The 19,967-nt window shown below is 40.4% G+C and overlaps 1 protein-coding gene across 3 annotated transcripts in view; it reads left to right on the forward strand.

Annotated features, from left to right (window-relative positions):
- Window positions 1-1,331: 1,331 nt before the first annotated feature.
- Window positions 1,332-19,967, forward strand: part of HS3ST5 (heparan sulfate-glucosamine 3-sulfotransferase 5) — a 319,040-nt gene continuing 300,404 nt past the window's right edge. For all 3 annotated transcript variants that reach the window (XM_037842995.1, XM_037842997.1, XM_037842998.1), the window contains exon 1: window positions 1,332-2,110. The gene's annotated coding sequence lies outside the window, so the exon portion shown is untranslated. The remainder of the gene's footprint in view (window positions 2,111-19,967) is intronic.

Raw genomic sequence — 19,967 nt, forward strand, 5'->3', positions numbered from 1 at the left:
AAATACCGTGCCTTGCAAATTGCACCCAATCTTTCATTTTCAGATTGCCTAAATTAACAGAGTGAAATTACCATAATAAAAAGGAATGGATACTGGAGGAAGCCCTGTAATTCTTTCTAGGGGTGTTGCCGGTGATTTTCTAACAGACCTCTAATTGAATGGATCAACCCTCTCCTTGGACCCCAGGTTGACTTAACTTTGTATTCTATGATTGCCTTTTAAAAGCAGACTAAGCAATAACTCTGTGATTTCCTGCCTAAAGGACTTTTCAGTGTGCTGCTTTTGTACTATGGAATGTAAGCAAGAGACTTAATAGCACCACAGTCTACAGGAGGAGGGGGGGCTATATTCCTTAGGAAACCCGAAAGGGAAAAACTTTATCGATGAGAAAGATATGAGTTTTCCGGGAAATTTTGGTTAGGTAGAGGTGAGTGTTAAGGAAAGGAACTAGGGCTGGGAAAGGCAAACAACACCATCAGTCTCCTTAGACTGGGTGAGACCCTTTCAATCAGGCAAAGGGCACAGTAAATAACACACAGATCCCCCTGGCCCGCTGGTTTGCTGCGGGCGAGAGGTAGGAGGGACAGAGACTGAATTCCCAAGGCTGGTGTGCCTCTCCGGTCTGGGATTTGAGACCTGGAGAAAGGCTGAGCCCTAAATTCCGCTTCCCAGCTAGGCGGTGATCGCCCCCTGTGACTACGGATGCACACAGCAGCCCAGAAAACCTTTGCCGTCCGACTATTCACAGCCTTCTGCTCTCCCGCCTGGCACGCTGGGGGCACATACCAGCTTCCTGGACACCTGTGTGCCCCAAGCTCAGGGTCTAGACGCCCCCCCCCCATCCCAAAGTCCAGCCTCAGCTTCTCAGAGATTGGGTCCCTCCGACATATATGTCCCCGGGTTCTGCCACCTTGGTCACCTCCGTGGGTTCCCTAAGCTCCGAACTTGGCCAGCCAGAGAGCCCTGCGCGCCTACCCCACCACCCCACCGCTGTGCTGGGCAGGACGCGCGGTGGCTCAGCCGCAAGACCTCCGCCTCCGGGTAAATCCTTCTCCTCTCCTCCGCCTCAGGCCCTGCCTTTCCCCTGCAGCAAGCTGCTCCGGCGCGTTGCGCCCATATCTCGGCTGAGGACACCTGCGCTTCCTTCCCCACCCTTCTCCTCCGCTCTTTTGCTGCGGTTTCTCCGCTGCCTTTGGGAGCTCGAGAACGGCAGCTGGAGGAGGAGCAGAGAGAGGAGGACGAGGAGGAGGAGGAGGGGCGGGGTGGGTGGGGAGAGAACCGGGAGGGTGTGGACTGGCAGCCACTCTGCAGCTGGTCGCCGGGGACCGGTCCCTCCCGCGCGCCGGAGTGATGGAGGGGAAGAGATTCGCTTAGACACACACACGCGCACACAGCTGGGCACGTCTTTGGGAGGCAGCTGCCGGCTGGGGCGCTCCGGGGGCCGGTGGCGGCCGTGACAGCGCCAGCCGCGGGGAGCAGGGCGCCGGCACAGCTTGGCACCATCGTTTTGAGGACAGAGGAAGGGAAAATCCTAGTCACACTGATTGTTGCTCTTTTGCGCGGACCGGGAGGTAACAGACTGCCTAAGGCGCCGTCGCCGCGGACGCCAGTCTCTTGCCCTCGGCGCGCAGGGTCCGGGGCCGCGCCGGGACCAGTGCTGGGCGAAGACGATGCGCACCTCCTCCCGCAGAGCGGCTGCGGGCCCAGACACTGCGCGGACTGGAGTTCCGGCGGTTGCTCGTGCCGTGCCCGCGCCGCGGGAGCGCGCCCTGCCGCACCTGGCTCCAGCCTCTCTGGGAAGTGCAAGTAGCGCGTCCTAAACTCCACCACTACTCGCCGCCTCCTCCCCTCCCTGCTCCCCGCCCGGGACCTCAACGCCGCCGCTTGCGTAGGGGGCCCACCCGCCTCTTACTCACACGCGCGCACGCACAGTCCCGCTCTCTCGCTCCTATTCACGCCGACTAGCTCTCCACCCAGCCCAAGCCCCGGCATCCGAAACAACTGGACCAGCTGCCGTCCGGACCGCAGGAGCCGCCCAGTAACCCGGCACTACCGGCCACGGGCCCCTGCGCCCTGAGCTCCTGCTGCGCCGCCGCCGCCCGGGATGATGGTGAGCAGGGCGCGCTGCCCGCCTCGCGTCGGGAGGGGCTCAGGCACACCGAGCCGAGACCTCGTAGATTTGGGGGAAAATGACAAGGGGCGGAAGGAGTAAATCACCGAGAGGAAGCATACGTGTGATGCCAGCCAAAGGCACTATGTGGGTTGCAGTTCACCCCGGCACTGCCTGGGGTCGACTTGTGGGTTTAAATAGTGCGAGATGAGAAACGGCGGGATGATTCAGTGGGAAATTTAGAGAGTCAGTCAGTCTGTCTTGTCTGTTTCTCTCGCTCTCTGCGTCCCCTAAGAGCTGGGTGCAGTTCTCCCTTGGAGAGAGGGAACACGCGTCCACTGCGCTCGGCAGTTCGGGGGCTTGCACTCGGCCGCTTCCCGGGGCTGTCGCTTTGAGCGCCGGTGGGCTCAGGGACAGTGGGGGCTCGAGGCCCAGCATAGAACTGAGTTAACAGGCGGGTGCGCTTTCCGCTGGAGCCAGTCCCCACCCTTCTCAGCCCCAATCCGCCTCCCAACAGACTGGCAGCCCTAGTTCACGCAACGCTCCACTCCCTCACCCAGACACACACACACGCACACACACACACACTCTCACACACTCGGGAGATGGATGCAATCCAGGGAGTTGTCATACTGTTACTACTAAGAGGTCTGTGAGTTCGCGATGGGTACTTACCGGAGCGCTGAGACTCCTGCTCCTGGGACTTAGGCGAACACCTTGGTTTAGACGCGCCAGGAAAGAGCGCCCAGCCTGATGTGGATACCTTTACCTGGCGCTTCCAGGTGCACAGCAAGTGCACCACCGCCACGAGTCCGGAGGCGCTTCATCGTGTTGGGCTCCGCACTACAGCTGCCCTTCTTGAGTGCTTCAGGGCACCCATCCAAGGGGGGCAGTTCCTTCGTCTCCCCAATCCTAACCCGGTGGGTCTCTCTCTCCTTTCCTCTCTCTCTCTGAATGCCAGCTTTTTCATGGAAAACATTGATCCCTCAGGGGAGGTTTAATATTTGCAAAGTGCTTTATATCATATTACTTCGTGGGCACATTTAATCGCATTGTAACTCTTCTCTGATTTATGTAAACTTAGCCAGATAAATAGCATGCAGGGTCGGGTTCGGGTGAGGAGAGAGGATGGGTGTCCTTTCTGTGATGGTGCTGATTTGCTAGAAGTAACATAAAGCTAGTGCTTCTGAAAGGTTTTGCTCAGCAGTTTCAACATGTTTGTGGGCTTTAGACCAATGTTTCCTCATTACACAGTCAAATATATTCGACTACTTTTCAAAGAAAAAGTTGAAGAGAAGGTAACAAAAGGCGGTGATAAATTTGAATATCAAAGTTATGGCTCATTTTTAAAATGTTTTATTGGTATCAGTTATACTGCAGCAGAATTTTTTTTAAAGTTACCTTCATGTTTCCTCCTAGTGGCGCTCCTTAAAGGAGAAATGAAAACAACACGGCTTACCTTCCTCCTGTATTTGTTTACAAATGTTCATTGCTCAAAGTGACCTGAATGAGCAGCAGGGCAGTCTCCTTTGCTTTAGCAATATGAGGTTATTCACCAGTGAACCCGTGAGACTCAAGAAAAGATTACAAGACACATAATGATGAAAAGGAAACTGTTGTTTAAATTTACTGCCTCCAGTTAACAGTGAAAAGAACTCCTCTGACCCCTTCCATATTTCTCTGGGCCATTTTAAAGGGTTTTCTTATGAATTGCAAAATATATAGAATCATCAGTAATCATGTAAAATAATATTTTCAAATAAATGCCTAAGCATTATTTGTGGGAAATGGGGAAATGATGAGCACAGTGGTCAATGGAGTTTCATCCCAAGTCCCGGGATCCTGATTTCTAGGTTAAGAGCTCATGCTTAAATTTTAATATTTAAAGTTACCCCCTTTTGATATCTTGTGAGGAGGTGTTGCTTGATTATGCTTGCATCACTGTCTTTACCATTCGCAGGCATACACAGATGTTTTTAATGAATAACCTTCTTACTCACTGAATTTTCACTCATTCAAAAAGTATTTATTGAGCACACACAATATGCAAAGCTGAGCTGGGGTGTTATTTTAAATAACAAGGAAGGATTTTTGGCAGAAGCTTACTCCTATAATGTGTAAAAGAACAGCAGAAGATTGACTGACTTGGGGAAACAACGTCTTGCCCAGAGTAGGTGGTCAACAAAGAGTTGTTGACTCAAAATCATTGATATGTCAACCAGCCAACTTTGCTTTCATCATACATTTCACCATTATTCTTTACCCACCATTTATTCAGATATAACTCTCTTCCTCTTTGAATGCTTTAGAGAAATGTAACTATCTGTGCACTGCCTTAGCTTTCTGTCTGTGATTTCTATGAAGTGCCAGATCTGAATATGTCATTGGTATTCATTTATAAGTAAATGCAAATATTCCTGTTGCATTGAAATAGCAAACTCGAATTCAAAGAGCACAGCAAATATTTTGCTCCTTAACTTTTCTCATCTTTTTATCTTTATCTGAGACACAGTAATATCTTTTAAAAATGCAATTATGTGTAAATGAGAAAGTTAATTCAAAAGGTGGTTTGGAATTAGTTAGGAAAGGGGGAAATGTCTTACAGGAATTTTAGTTGAGGGGAATTTTTTTTTAATTCCTGCATGTCTAGCAGGATGATGGTCTTTATTCTAGGGGTCTTTATTCTAGGGGCCTTCATTCATGAATGAAATAACTCTCAAAGAAACTTGGTAGTAAAGGGAGGTGGTGGAGGAAATGCCTGCAGAAAATGATGCTAAAACTTCTGGGAAGAGAGTGTGAGCAGCAACTCTAGTTTGTGTCTATTGGATTTATGTGACTACCTTCATATCTTACTGGTTTTCATGTGCATGATCTTTTATTTTTTTTTATTTAAAAAATACTTTATTCCAATATTTTGATATTCTGAGATTATTGCAGTTAAGTGATTAGTCACTGTTTGGTCATGGAATTATAGTTTGTGTTGTTTTAAGAAAAGGTGAATAATTTGAGAAGAGAGAACAAGCCAAGGGACTAATTATTCAGACCACAGATTTATCTCCTTTCAAGTCCTGTACTTTTGTTTTTCTCAAAACCAAAACCAAAATAACTAATTAAACTTTAATTATGAATTCAGTTCTTTCTATTTAGAAAAAGCCTGTATTTTAATTTTTCTATGAATCTATTATACATTCTTTAAAACCAACAATAATGTATCCTTAAAATTTTTTCTGGAATCTAGTTTAACTGTTGACAGATTTTGCTCACTCTAGAATCAATCTTTGTTTCTGAGAGGCATGATGTTATCTTATCCTTTGCAATTAAGGCCAGATATTAAGAACTAAATTTAAAAACCATTGATCTAAGTAAAAAACATTTCAGATTAGCAACATTTATCAAAAGCGTAAGTAAAAAGATACATGAACCTTTCTAAAGCTTGTATGCAAAGTCCATTATCCCACATTGCTATTAAATAACATTTGGTTCAATGTATTATTTTCTTTCTTCTTGAAAAGTTTTATGAGAGAAAGCTATTTCTGGATTAAGAAGTAGTTGACAACTTACTTTTAAGGGTCAGTTTGACTTTAGACCACAGACCACTTTACCTAGCTTGCATGTGTTTGGTGGGGTGGAGGGGAGGGTAAGTTTTAAATGTATACACATATATACACATACACACATATAATGTATGTATGTATTCATTTCTATTTACATATGTATGTATGTTTTATCTAATAACTTCAAACAATGGGACAAGAATCCTCTTTGTGGCAAATGATTAGTTGGTTTGTGAAGTCAACATTGTCTTGAGAATGGCACTTTTTATAACACTCAACTAGTCTGATGTTAAAAATTTGGAGTGTGCTGAACTTTTTTGAACAATTTATTTAAGAAACACTTATAGTAACCATTACTGCATGACACTGTCCCAAAAACTTAACTAATGATAGCTCATTTAACTCCAGTATCCTCCCCTTATCTCCATTTTACAGAGGGAAAATAAATAGTTGGTATTATTATTATCCTCAATTAGGGGATAGATAAGGAAAGTGAAGCTCATAAGCATTAATAAATGGTTCAAGCTAGTAACTGGCAGAGCTGGCATTTGAGCCCAGGCAGTGTACCTATGCAATGCCGTCTGTTTTTAATTGAATTTTTAAAGTTTAACTAAATGGAGGACCAAGTGGGGAGCAAGTTAAGCTGTAAAGCAAATACATTCTAGCAACTGAGATTTATGACCGTTTTCAACTTAGAGTAAATTCTTAAGGCTAAATCGTAAGGAAGGAGATTGTAATGAAGTAATGACATAACCTGAACCAAAGCAATGCTAGGACAGTACTATAACTTAATGTAGTTTTTAATGGACTCAATAATTTTCTAAGCTTCACCTATTTTTAAATTAGGCAACTTGAAGAACTGATGCCATATATAAGTAGTTTTAAAAGCTCAAAGGATCTGATACTGAATGTTTTATGCTTCCTGTAATATACTTAGAATGTGAACTTCTTGTACAGAGGCCATTGTTTCCGTGTTAATATATGATACTTGCCAAAGGGATCTGAATTTTGTATTAAGGTGTGAAATGAAGTGTATTCTGGTATCCTGACACACTGTAGGTATTCCATTAATGTTTACTTAATGAACTGAAGCAGAGTATTCTACAAGTTGCTAGGCTAGGGTAAAGAAACTTTAAATATCTTTATAATAGTATAGTTTTAAAATGTGATTAAATAGGCATTTTCCTTTGTCATGATGATCTCAGGACAGTAATATCTATGAAACCCAGTGAAATATAACCTTTATGAGACTGAGTAGCCTGAGACAGAAAGGAGGGGGCTGGATAAGTAGGGTGAAATAAAAACTGAGAAAAATGTTTAAATTTAGAAGTCAACGAAAGGAAAACTGCCTGTAATTTTACCTGTTATTTTTTAAAGGCAGATAAGATATAATTAACATTAAGTAACAGAAACTTTAAACTGCTAATGAGGTAGCACAACTGTCCTATCATAAATATTAACAATCTTACTATTTGAGTATAGTTTGGGGACCTATTTAGGAACATATTAAAATATCACTGTAATGCTCTTCGCCTTGGCTAACTAACTCAAGTCAATAAAAAAATCACAATAATTCTGAATAATTTCTGAAGTTAGCTGGGTACATTAGAATCTGTCCCTCATCACTTATTAGCTGTGGGATCTTGGGCAAATGCCGTAGCCTTTCTAATTCTTAGTAATCTTAGCTGTTATATGGTCATAAAAATAGCAGTTCATAGATTTCTTTATGATAATATATGTTAAGTGCCCAGCATAGAACATGATGCACAGTAAGGGTTGAGAAAATGGTCATGGACATTGCTGTTTCATCTTTAATGTCACCATCAAGTTCATTCTCATGAATGGTTAGACATAAAATGCACATTATATGCAAAATGTATATGTATTTGGGTTGGTGATTCTCCATTGTAAAGCATAGTTTTATGGATTCTCTTACTGGTGAGGGAGGTGTTTGAAGAAAAGAATATGTGCTGAAGACTTAAGCTTGATTAAAGTATTACTGGATTTAAAGACCTATGCCAAACAGAAAATGAGAAGATGCTGTTGGGACAACTACTTCACAATTTTTTTCTTGCAAGGCTCAGCCACACATATTCACACAAGTCTCTTTAAGATGTATTCCTCTTGTATAGAAATATTAAATGGGAAAGAACAAAAGGTTTTGCTGAAAGCACTGAAAATATTCATTTATATTTATATCTAATGTGAGTTGAAAGTTTTAGAAAACACAAAAAATTCTCATGTTTTTTCTTTACTTTGTTTTATTCGAGTAGTAGTAGGTTTACAAAAAAAGCTCATGAAGGTACAGAGTTCCCATATACCACCGCTCCACACATATGCACATAATTTCCCCTGCCATTAACATTTTGCATTTGTGTTGCAGTTGATAAACAATGTTATTATAATTCTGCCAACTACAATCCATAGTTCACATTAGGGTTCACTCTTTGTGTTGTATGGTTCTGTGGTGTTTTTTGTGACTCTTTTATTTTGATACCTGTTAGAATTCATTATATAAAGTAAAAAGGTATTTTCTAATTCTGTTTATTAAATTTGGATAAGCAATGGTAACTTGGTTGAAAAGGTTAAGTTTAATTTTCTTCTTAGATTTCTATAACTCATTCAATACTGTTAGCCACTCGGTGATTCCCATTTTACATAATTTTCAAGTTTAGAAACTGGTGTTTTTCCATGTTATTTTGCCAAATGTGTATATATATTTGTATACAAATACCTATTTGTAGACTTCTTTGTCTTTGAAAAAATGGTAAATGATAATAGCTAACTTTCAATAAACAGTTACTACATACCAAACTATTGTACAGGTCTTAACAGACTTCATCCTCTAAAACAATAAATGGGACATAATTTCGTTAGCATTTCATTTTTATAGGTGAAGAAACTGAGGCCTAGAGAGGTCCCATAAATAGAAGGGTAGAGCCAGGACCAAAACCCGGGCCGTCTAGCTCCAGAGTGTACCCTAACCCCCACACTAACCGGCTTTTCAGGAGCAATTAACCAACCACCATCTCTGGATTTCTGTGGCTGGACTTCCACGCATCTCTTTTCCCTCTGTCCTCCCTATAGCAAACAAAAGGAGACTTTTAAATAAATAAATGTTACTTTCCTTGGCTTTGTCATGCCACACTATTTTCATTTATATGTATATGCAAAGGCCACTAAAACAAATAAATCAACCCATTATTTTTTAGTAAACTGTTAGAGCTGTTTTTAAATAGACTTAACTAAGACTAAAAAGGTCCTGTAATGGTAGGGAGCTCTCTCCTGATGCTAATGGGATTTCCTCATTTGAGGAGCCAGGTCCCTGTGACCTGAAATTCCTAATTGGCTTACTTTTTCTGAGCTGAACTAAGCAGTGTAGACCAAACAACACTGTAAAGGAGCTCTTCTTCCAAGGACACAGCATGGAGAAGGGGAAAGGCTCACCACCATGGACCTCCAGCATTCCTGCAGAGCTGAAGGGTTCCTGCCTCCTACGAATACCCAGAAAAAGGCTGAGAACTGTTTCATTGCCCATCTGACCCAGAGCTTGTTAAGAGAATGGACTGTGTTCTTGTCACCCTTATTTCCGTGGTACCTGGCTCTTGAGGATTGAATCATGTCCTCCCAAAAGAGACACGTTCAAGTCTTAATCCATGTTCTTGTGGGTATAAATGCATTTGAAAATAGGACCTTTGAAGATGTTATTAATTAAGGTGTGGACTCATTGTAAACAGCATCTTGAAGATCCTATTTAGTTGATGCCAAATTGAATCAAGGTGGGCCTTAATCCATATGGCTAAATTCCTTGCAGGGAAGAGGAATCTAGACAGAGACAGAGACAGAGACAACTGAGCTGGAGAAATAGAAACCAGAAGGAGAAGGCATGTGAGGAGGCAGAGATGCAACCAAGGAACCCCAAGGATTGCAGCAAGCCAGCACCAGAATGCGATAGACTCCGGTAGAAGGCAAGGCCTGTTTAGAACTTGAGTTTGGACTTATAGCCTTCCAAATCAAGAGACAATATTCCTATTGTTTAAGTCAGCCTATTGTGTGGTATTTTTCATAGCAATCCTGGCAAACTAAGATACAGGCACGTGGTATAATGGACAGACACAGAACTTCTTCCTATGGGCATCCCAGAACCTGGCAAGTAGAAGGCTAGGCACCTCTGATACAGGAGCCAAAGGGGACAGAAGGAAGCAGAGAACAGGAAAGATAGATATGCAAGTCATGAGGGACTGATAGACCAGCAGATGATTAGTACTAGTGGGAATATTTGTTTCCACTTTATTTTTATCCAAGGATGGTTATAGTCCTCTGCTTCCAAATCTTGACTAAATGTGGGATGCTCACATAACCCTGATATCTGACTCTTTAATGTGGGGAACACTATTGCCAGTGTCCTGATGGCAGTGCCTGGTATACCATAAAATCTTAATAAATATTATCTAATATAATTATTATCTTCTAAGTTTTCTGCAGATGGAATTATTTTCTTAATCAGGAATTTATCTATTCTTGTACTCTGTTCACTCTAAAATGGACAATCTGATAGTCAAGCGTTATTACCGTAGCATTTAGATTTCGATTTTCTGAATTCCACAAATACTCTCATGCTTTAAATAAGAGACTCCTACCTCTGTCCTTTAGACAAAAAAGATCAAGGGCTTGAGACATTTTACACACCATTACTTTCTTAATGCTATCCCTTCCCAAGCACTTTCTGTTATTTTTTCCTTCTGTATTGACAATATCCTCTGTCCAGTCACCCACAAAAAGTGAGAAGCCAAGAAAAGTCGTTAGTTATAAGGATCTTAGGAACACAAGTAACTGGGGATTATCCTGTATTTCTCCTTCTTCACCTCCCATACCTAGTCTGTCACCACGACATGACAGTCCTACCTCCTGGGTGTCTTCCCTGTCATTCCAGCCTGATGCTTCTGCTTTAGTTCAGGACATCAGCACTTCTCATTAGCCTCAAGTCTCCAGCCTCTTCACTGCTTCCTGAAGATATTTTTCTGAAATGTAAACTTGATCTGGTAATTCCTCTGCTTAGTAACCTTCAATGATCCTTGCCTACAGGGTGAACTTCAAGTGAGCTCAACTTACAAAGCCCTACTGTTCGAGCGATCTGGTTTGGGATCCATCTCCTCTCACTCCTTCACCAGGGACTTGCAGTTGGGTGGTTCCAAGCAAGGAATGGACCATGGTCTTCCATGCTTCTGCGGCCTGGCACACACTGGTGCCTCTGCCTAGAGTGTTTTCTGCTTTTCCAATCTATCTTCCTCTTCCCTTCTGTCTTTCTGTGTTTTCTTATCCCTTCCGTCTTTGTAGCCCCCCACTCCAAGCCAGAATGGGCTAGCTTTCTGCTCTTCTATTATGTTACAGATCATAATTATTAATTATTGGTTTGTTTGTTAGTGCCTACCCTCTAATCACATACACTCTACCTCCAATGCTTATATCTTTAGTGTCTGGAATATAGGAAGCACTAAGTACATTTTTACTGGAGAAATATATAACCATCGTATCTCTCCTCTACACTACTAACTTTTTAAAAGCCTTTCTCTTAATTGCTGACTTAATTTAACTTAATTCAGTTCAGTTTTTGAGAAATTACTATATGCCAGGCACTGTGCTGGGCCCTGAGAGATGGTCCCTGTTCTCAAGGAATCAAATGTTAAAGATATGAGTAGTAATTAGTGAGCTAGATGATGGAGTGAGGAAGAGGGTTTAACTCTGCCTGGGAGAGGGAGATCCAAGAAAATTTGTTCTCCCCCCCCCATTTTCCCTCTTCTCCAGTTTTCCAAGGATACATAAATAAGGATATACCTATCAAATTTTTAAAAGTAGATTTAGGTCCTGTGCTGGTTTGAGGCTGTTATGTACCCCAGAAAGGCCATGTTCTTGTAATCCTTTCCTGTGGTTGCAGATCTGTTGTAGGTAGGACATTCTGTTTAGGTTATTTCAATTGAGACGTGTCCACCTCATTCAAGGTAGGTCTTAATCCTTTTACTGGAGTCCTTTATGAGATGATAAAAGACAGAAAAAGCCCAGAGAGCTCAGAGAAGCCCCACAGAAGCTCAGAGAGGACCCACAGAAGCTCAGAGAGGAGGCCACTGGAACCAGAAGCTGAAGGCCATGAAACCCAGGAGAGAAGGACTAGCAGATGCCGGCCATGTACCCTCCCATGTGCAGAGGTGTCCCAGAGGCTGGCAGCCTTTCTTCAGAGAAGGTATTGTCCTGTTGATACCTTAATTGGGACATCATCACTCTTTGACAAGGGCCTTGCAGTTGGGTGATTCCAAGCAAGGAATGGACCATGGTCTTTCACACTGTAAATTTGTAGGCTAATACATCCCCATTGTAAAAGCCAACCCATTTCTGGTATATTGCATTCTGCCAGCTTTAGCAAACCAGAACAGGTCCATATTTCACTAAAATGATATAAAGAGAACTAGATAAATTTTATCTTAATTTTTATTTCTACCTGCAAGATCAAGAAAGCTTCAGAAAGTTCCATAATATACCATGAGCTCATTTTGAGTTTTTCTTCTATTCAGATTCTTTAATTATATCTAATAATCATATTATTTATTTAAGTTCATATCACTCAATAAAGTAAGAAACTAACCTGTATTTTACCAATTATTAATACCTCCTGTTCTAGTTTGCTAATGCTGCAGAATGCAAAACACCAGAGACGGATAGGCTTTTATAAAACGGGGGTTTATTTCACTACACAGTTACAGTCTTAAGGCCACAAAGCGTCCAAGATAACACATCAGCAACCAGGCACCTTCACCGGAGGATGGCCAATGGCGTCCGGAAAACCTCTGTTAACTGGGAAGGCAGCTGGCATCTGCTCCAAAGCTCCGGCCTCAAAACGGCTTTCTCCCAGGACGTTCCTCTCTAGCAAGCTTGCTCCTCTTCAAAACATCACTCCCAGCTGCACTCCGTTCCCTCTCTTGAGTCAGCTCATTTATATAGCTCCATCGATCAAGGCCCACCCTGAATGGGCGGGGCCACACCTCCATGGGAACATCTCATCAGAATCATCTCCCACATCTGGGTGGGGCACATTCTAAGCAAATCTAACCAGCACCGACGTCTGCCCCACAAAACCACAAAGATAATGGCATTTGGGGGACACAATACACTCAAACTGGCACACCTACTTAATGTAATATAAAATTCTGATTTCTCTTTAAGATTTAATATAAATATGAAATGAAGTTGTTTTATCATAATTGAAATAAAGACCGAAAGATTTGCTAACACATATGATAATCACACTATAGATTCTTATCTCATACTAAAAAATAATATGACCTGTTGATTAATATATTTAATAGTGAACATTTGTAAGCTAGTCTCTTTTAGATGTATGTGACCATTACCTGGTAAGTAATGGGGTTTAGTCAGAAACATAACAGTAGGTCATTATCATGACATTAGCTCAAAATCATCACTCATACATTCGGCAGCTCTTCATTGAGCACCTACTGTATTCCAGTGACATCATCAGCTGATTCAGAAGACTGGGTTCAGCGGATGATAGGCTATTTAGGGATGCTGTGAAATTGTTGCAGGAACCCATAAGAGTCAAAAATTTTTAGATGTCCTACCACTATCTATGTTGATTTTCTTGGTCTTCCCTTTGAATAACCCTGCTTTATAAGGTGCTTGGTGGCTATTCAGTGTTCCCTATCTTTAGAAATATCTGGACAATTCAGATCTGTTTTTCAGTAAAGGAGTTAAGAATTTATGCCACACCCTCTCTCTCTGGCTAAGCCAACTTGAAAGGTGAAATCACTGCCCTCCCCCCTACGTGGGATCAGACACCCAGGGAAGTGAATCTCCCTGGCAACGTGGAATATGACTCCCGGGGAGGAATGTAGACCCGGCATCGTGGGATGGAGAACATCTTCTTGACCAAAAGGGGGATGTGAAAGGAAATGAAATAAGCTTCAGTGGCAGAGAGATTCCAAAATGAGCCGAGAGATCACTCTGGTGGGCACTCTTACGCACACTTTAGACAACCTTTTTTAGGTTCTAAAGAATTGGGGTAGCTGGTGGTGGATACCTGAAACTATTAAACTACAACCCAGAACCCATGAATCTCGAAGACAGTTGTATAAAAATGTAGCTTATGAGGGGTGACAGTGGGATTGGGAATGCCATAAGGACCAAACTCCACTTTGTCTAGTTTATGGATCGATGTGTAGAAAAGTAGGGGAAGCAAACAAACAGACAAAGGTACCTAGTGTTCTTTTTTACTTCAATTGCTCTTTTTCACTCTAATTATTATTCTTGTTATTTTTGTGTGTGTGCTAATGAAGGTGTCAGGGATTGATTTAGGTGATGAATGTACAACTATGTAATGGTACTGTAAACAATCGAAAGTACAATTTGTTTTGTATGACTGCGTGGTATGTGAATGTATCTCAATAAAATGATGATTAAAAAAAAAAAAAAAAAGAATACAAAAAAAAAATAAATAAATAAATTTAAAAAGAAAGGAGGGAGCTGAGTGTGGGGTGAAGGATGGCTTTCATTTTTTTTAAAAGTTTGGTTATAAGTTTGTAAAATAAAGGAGTGTTTTTAAACCTAAAAAAAAAAAAAAAAAAAAAAAGAATTTATGCCACAGAAAAAGGGAAATTGATATCATTCCCACTGGACTCGGCACCCCTCACCAAAGGAGGAGTATAAGGAAAGAGAATGCAGCTAGTATCTTTTGGCTACTGTATTTTCTTGAATTTCTTGCATTTAGATAGTTCTATGTTTCCCCATAACTTTGCATTTGAAAAACTTTACACCCCTCCTTGGAATAAACAACAAAATTATTAATTCTAATTAAATAATGTGCTATATTCAGAAGAATGGCTGTCAAATTTGTTGGATCCTGTAAGGATATAATTAATTATACAGTAATGTGAGGACTGTTGGGGTGTTGGATATAAAACAGATGGTGGGAGAGGAAGGATGAGGCACTCAGGATGCTGTGAGGGAGGTGATAAGTCTTTCGGCCCATGTGGGGTAAAGCCACTTGTGCAAGCCTCCCTCATACTCCACACTGGCTTGTTGTTTTTTCCTTTTTTTCTGTTAATCCTTCCACCACCCCATCACTTCACTCCCTGAGACTCCAGCTTCCCTTTCTCATTACCAGCACATCCATTTTAAATGTCTGAAGTCGGGGAGGTGAGGGCCAAAGGTCTGCTCTCCTTAGACCCTGGCAACAATGCCAGCATCTGTGGCCCCCCCAGTGCCTGTCCCATGGAGCGATGCAAGCTGCCATTACCCTTGTCCTGACATTGCTTTTAGCCACACAGATGTAGAACCATTATGGAGTTTTAGGTGCATTTCAGAATCTGTTAAGATAAGTTAAATATTATAAGCGAACACTGTAACTTTTTTTTTCATTTTCAGATTTCAAAGACTTAAACTGAAATCTGAACATTTTCCCAGAGAACACCTGCTTGAATGAATATCAGTTAAAAAATATATGCACAAGACAGTTTCTCTCTTTCTGTTCAAGGTGATCCTCTTCTGTGTCTAATCCAATGTGTGAGCAATTAGAACGGGCATCTGTACCAGATGAAATATTTGGTGGTACAGATGATCATGACTTCATCACTTATGTTTTCCTTAGAGATTTACTGTCTGTTACAAACTGTTACCATCATGAAGCATTTATAACACTCTGTGAAAGTCATAGTTCTTGGTATTACAAGGGGGATGACATTTATATTTCAGATGTATTTTTAAAAAACTATATGATTACAAACTTTATCACTCATGCACTAAAGAGACACAGAATAACCCCGTTAAATCTTGACAAAAAAGTTACTACTCATTCATCATAAAAAAAAAAAAAAAAAGAAGTGAGTTTCTGATCTGGGGAAATGAGCAGTCACCTTGCCTATCCCACCCTCTCAATATCAGCCCATCTTTTATCATTTAAAGTAGAGCTCCCTAAAATAGAATACACTGACAAGTAGTAATTACTGACAGCTGCATTTAATTAGCAAAGCAGATTCCTGCTCATGACAATAAAGTATTATTACATCTTTAGCATTAGCACTGGCAGTAAAAGAGGTGACTTTGCTAACACAGAACTAGAAAACCTGTTTTCTTTATTTAAAGATACACACACACACACACACACACACACACACACACACTTTGGCTGGAATTGAGCTTGTGCTACTACTGGAAGAATCTATGGTTTTACAAAAGGAAGGAAAAACAGTAGCTGCAAAAATATTGTTTTAGGAAAACAGGCAGATTGGTACAAGGAATAAGTAATCCAGTGCCAACCGTTGATTCCCATTCTGGAATTGTGTGTCAGTGTTTCTGTGTTTGTGGTCTGCGTGTGTGTGTGTGTGTGTTTGTGTATGTGTTTGGGTACCAGAGATAGAAACATATACTTAATCCATGTTAAAGTAGTAATCTCTGATTACATTAAAGACATTATTGCTATACTTATTTCTTTTCTTTTCTCTCTTTCTCTCTCTTTTTTTTTTTTGGTGGTGGGGGGAAATTGACCCTATACACAACTCTGGGTTATAGAATAATTTAAAGTATATGCAATCAATACAGTCCAAATTTTAAATCCCAATTTAACTTTACATCCTTCCACCCATTCTTTTTACAATAGTAGACTTGTCTTTTCTTACACTACCCCTGTTATTCCATTTTCACTGCCCTGTCTTGATCTTATCTGGCAGTTCTAGCTAAGCATGAACCTCTAATGGTGGATTTTGAGAACTGCAATAAGTGATCAGTATTTTGAGCAATTCCATCTTTCTGACATCTTCAGTCTCATAGTACATAGGTAGGTGCTTCTAACCTCCAGAATTGTGAAGATAGCTAAAACTAGCAATCTGTGGATTTAAATAATGTTTGCTACTTTCATTTCTTAAATGTATCACTAGAGATATATAAACAGGTCTGCTTATTGTGACATCATCAGTAGAAGCAGTCCTAGAACTTAATATATGTTCCACACTTGGAAGCCAGCTCTACAATATTTTCTGGAGATCTATAATCTAAAAAAAGAAAATACGATGTATACCTGGAACCTTTTTTTTTTATTGGGATAGCCCAGTGTGTCTGTTTTCACAGTGCTGCCTTGAATTATCTGGAAGGCATTTATTTTTCAAGTTGTAAAAATAGACTCAGTATAATATACTGCCATCTTTTAACTTGCCATTATAAATGCTGTCTTCATAAAAATCAACTTGTGTATCCATGGCAATGAGATAAAATGAATATGAATAAAGAAATCCTAAATCGATCTTCAAGTTAATTTCCATCATCAAACTGTTCAGCAGTCCTGCAAAACTTCTCCTTTTGCTTTTCTTCCTCTCGCCCACTCACCCTCTAGTGGACATAAGCTAAATAACAGTGGAGATGCTTGAAGAGCCTGCAGCGAGGGAAGCGTGGAGATTTCACAAAGGATGTGGCCAACCCACCAGCTTGATACTTTCCACAATCCATGAGTACATTATGCCTTCTCACAGTGTTCATAGCCCAAGAACACTGGGCACTAATTAAAGTAATGTATACTTTACTTTACAGTGGAGACTTTATCATTTTTGTCCTCAAATACGAATCATTCTAAAAAGAGTGTTGAGAGGGAAAAAGTCAGGAGCCTATCTGTATTCTAGGAGATTTTTACTGAAGTAAATTCTAAGAAACAGAGTTGTGTGAAGACTAAATATAAATCTCTAAATGGCCATTCATTTAAGAGCATTTTAAAGGTATTTTGAATATTAAATCATAAAGCTTCACTAACACCCTAAATTTAAAGCCCCACTGAGGCTTATATTGATGCTTAAATCCTATTAAGAATAGAGGCTTATTTTTATTTTGTGCTTTAGAAACCAACCAAAAATAGAAGATTCTTCACTGAAAACATTTAATAAGATTCAAGGACATTGAGTAAAAAGAGGTATTGTGATCATCGAAACTGGGTATGCTTGACAACTCAATGTTCAACTATAAAACTTGCTAAACTTAGATCCGTAAAATTAGAAACTCTACTACACAACTGCTCTAATTACTGTGCTGGTTCATAAATTAGTACTGAGGAATAAAGGCTCAAATAGTCCCTTTTAAGAATGTCTTTGACTTTTAAAATTGTCATTACTCAGAGTTCTGTATTCAGTCATGAGGCAAATTCTTACTGAGGGCCTACTGTGTGTTATAGAGATGAACAAATCACACCCTTTTGACTTCAAAGAGTCCAGTGAGAAAGTAACTGATATTAAATATAATTTGAGTTAATTTATTGCCTTTTCTCCCCTCTCTCCCCAAACTAGAATGTAAACGCCAAAGAGGGCAAGAATATTTGTTCACTGATATATGCTAAGTATGCTAAAATATTGTCTGACATATAGTAGGTGCTCAATAAATATTAACTGAATGAAATTATGGGAACACAGAAGATAATATGAGGAAAGGAGGTAAGAAAATGTTTCCAGGAGGAGATAGATCTTGAGTCTAGAAGCTCTAAAAAGAACACAATTTAAGCAAAGCATACTGGAGCGCACATGCCACATAACACGTAAAGCTGAGTGGTTTTGTTTTTACTTTTGGTTTTGAAAAATTTTTTTGCCTTTAAAACCTGTCTTAACATTGAGTCAAGGGAATGCTAGTTTGAACAGCCAAAAATAATTTTAAAAAGCAATTTGAATCTTATGATGCAGCAAAACTCCTTGAGACACCTTTCTCCATTGCTATGGATGTTTCACACGCACAACTGCTATCTCCAAACCCTATCTTTCTTCTCTCCAAATTCTTAATGAAACCATCCCCCATATCCAACCCACCTTAGTATATTTCTATACTACCATATTTTTAAACCAGTTACCTCATTTTAACCACAGTTAATCTAGAATACCTTTATTCCATGTTTAAACTGGGACATCCTTTGCCATGAAGCCTCAGCTACTTTTGTGATCTAAATTATTATTTTCACCCTTGATCAATTGTGCCTAGATAACCATATCCATTAAGCTGACTTACAGAAACTCCTGGTTGTCTGCCCCATGCCAAATCTACTGCATAGGGTACACTAATCTTCCCCAGATGCTAAACCCAGCAATGCATTCATTCAGAAACTGGGAGATTAGATTGATACATTCAATACTCACCTCCTACTTTAAGCCAATCCAACGGGTTTTTTATAATCTTTGTTTTAATTGTTCCATTTTCCTGATTATTAGCCTGGGGCCAACTATAAGCATCCCTACATGTTTAACCATCACTTCCTAGTTCAACAGTTCTTCACTGACAAGTCCTATGACTGAAGTTGTACTAATATCCCTTATGTTTGGTGAAAAACATTATCAGCAAATGGAATCACTAAAAATTATAGAAGTGGTGATCCCATAGACTGGCATCAGAAAGAGAAGACTACAATGGGGGTTTGTACATCCTAGTGCATCTGCTCCTAATTGGTTGGCTGAATGTTTTCTTTTTTGAATGTTACTATATGGAGAGGATACTGATAGACTTCCTGCATCAAGACTGGTTTTCTCAAAACTTGGAATAGGCTTTGCCTAGGAAGTCAGTAACTTAGAAGACACCTCAAGTGCACAAGGATGTAGTTTACCTTGAAATACAGATGGCCCCTGATTTTTTTAAGGGGATTTATTTTGACAAATAAATATCTGCAAGAAACTCTTAGAATAAATCCTAAACTACGTAATGATTAAATAATTTGGGGGAAAGGGTGTTCATATTTTAAAACATGGAGTCATAGCCATCAAACTAATGTTTCATCAGAATGCTTTAAGTTCCATGATTTTTTGTTCTATTGTACCATGATTGAATATCAAAAGCCATGTGCAAATAATGAATAAAAGTGATGAGCTGAAACCAGAAACCTGCCCATGTCAGAAAAACACTTACCTCTCCCAGGCTACGTTACAGATGAGAATTTTCATAAATGATATGAAAAGGAACACAGGAGTAACTCTCCTCCAGAATCTTAGAAGCTTTCCAGTTTTTCTTTCTCATGCATTAAATTGGATGCCTGTGAATTCTGACAGCCCTGTGGTCTGAAAAGGAACCAGAATGGGTAAGCATTTTCAAGTAGTTACCTTGTTTTATGTGTAACATGACTACAACAATGCATAACAACTCTTAAGATGTTAGGTTGAGTTTATCTCATACAAGTTCTTTTCTTTTCTTCTTCTCTTGAGTGTCACATTCTCAGGAACTAAGAAAGGACAAGAAGTCAGTGTCCCCAGCACCTTCTGATGGGCTCTTCTCAGGGTGTCTTTATTACC

Source organism: Choloepus didactylus, chromosome 7, assembly GCF_015220235.1.
Source record: "Choloepus didactylus isolate mChoDid1 chromosome 7, mChoDid1.pri, whole genome shotgun sequence".
Lineage (NCBI taxonomy): Eukaryota > Metazoa > Chordata > Mammalia > Pilosa > Megalonychidae > Choloepus > Choloepus didactylus.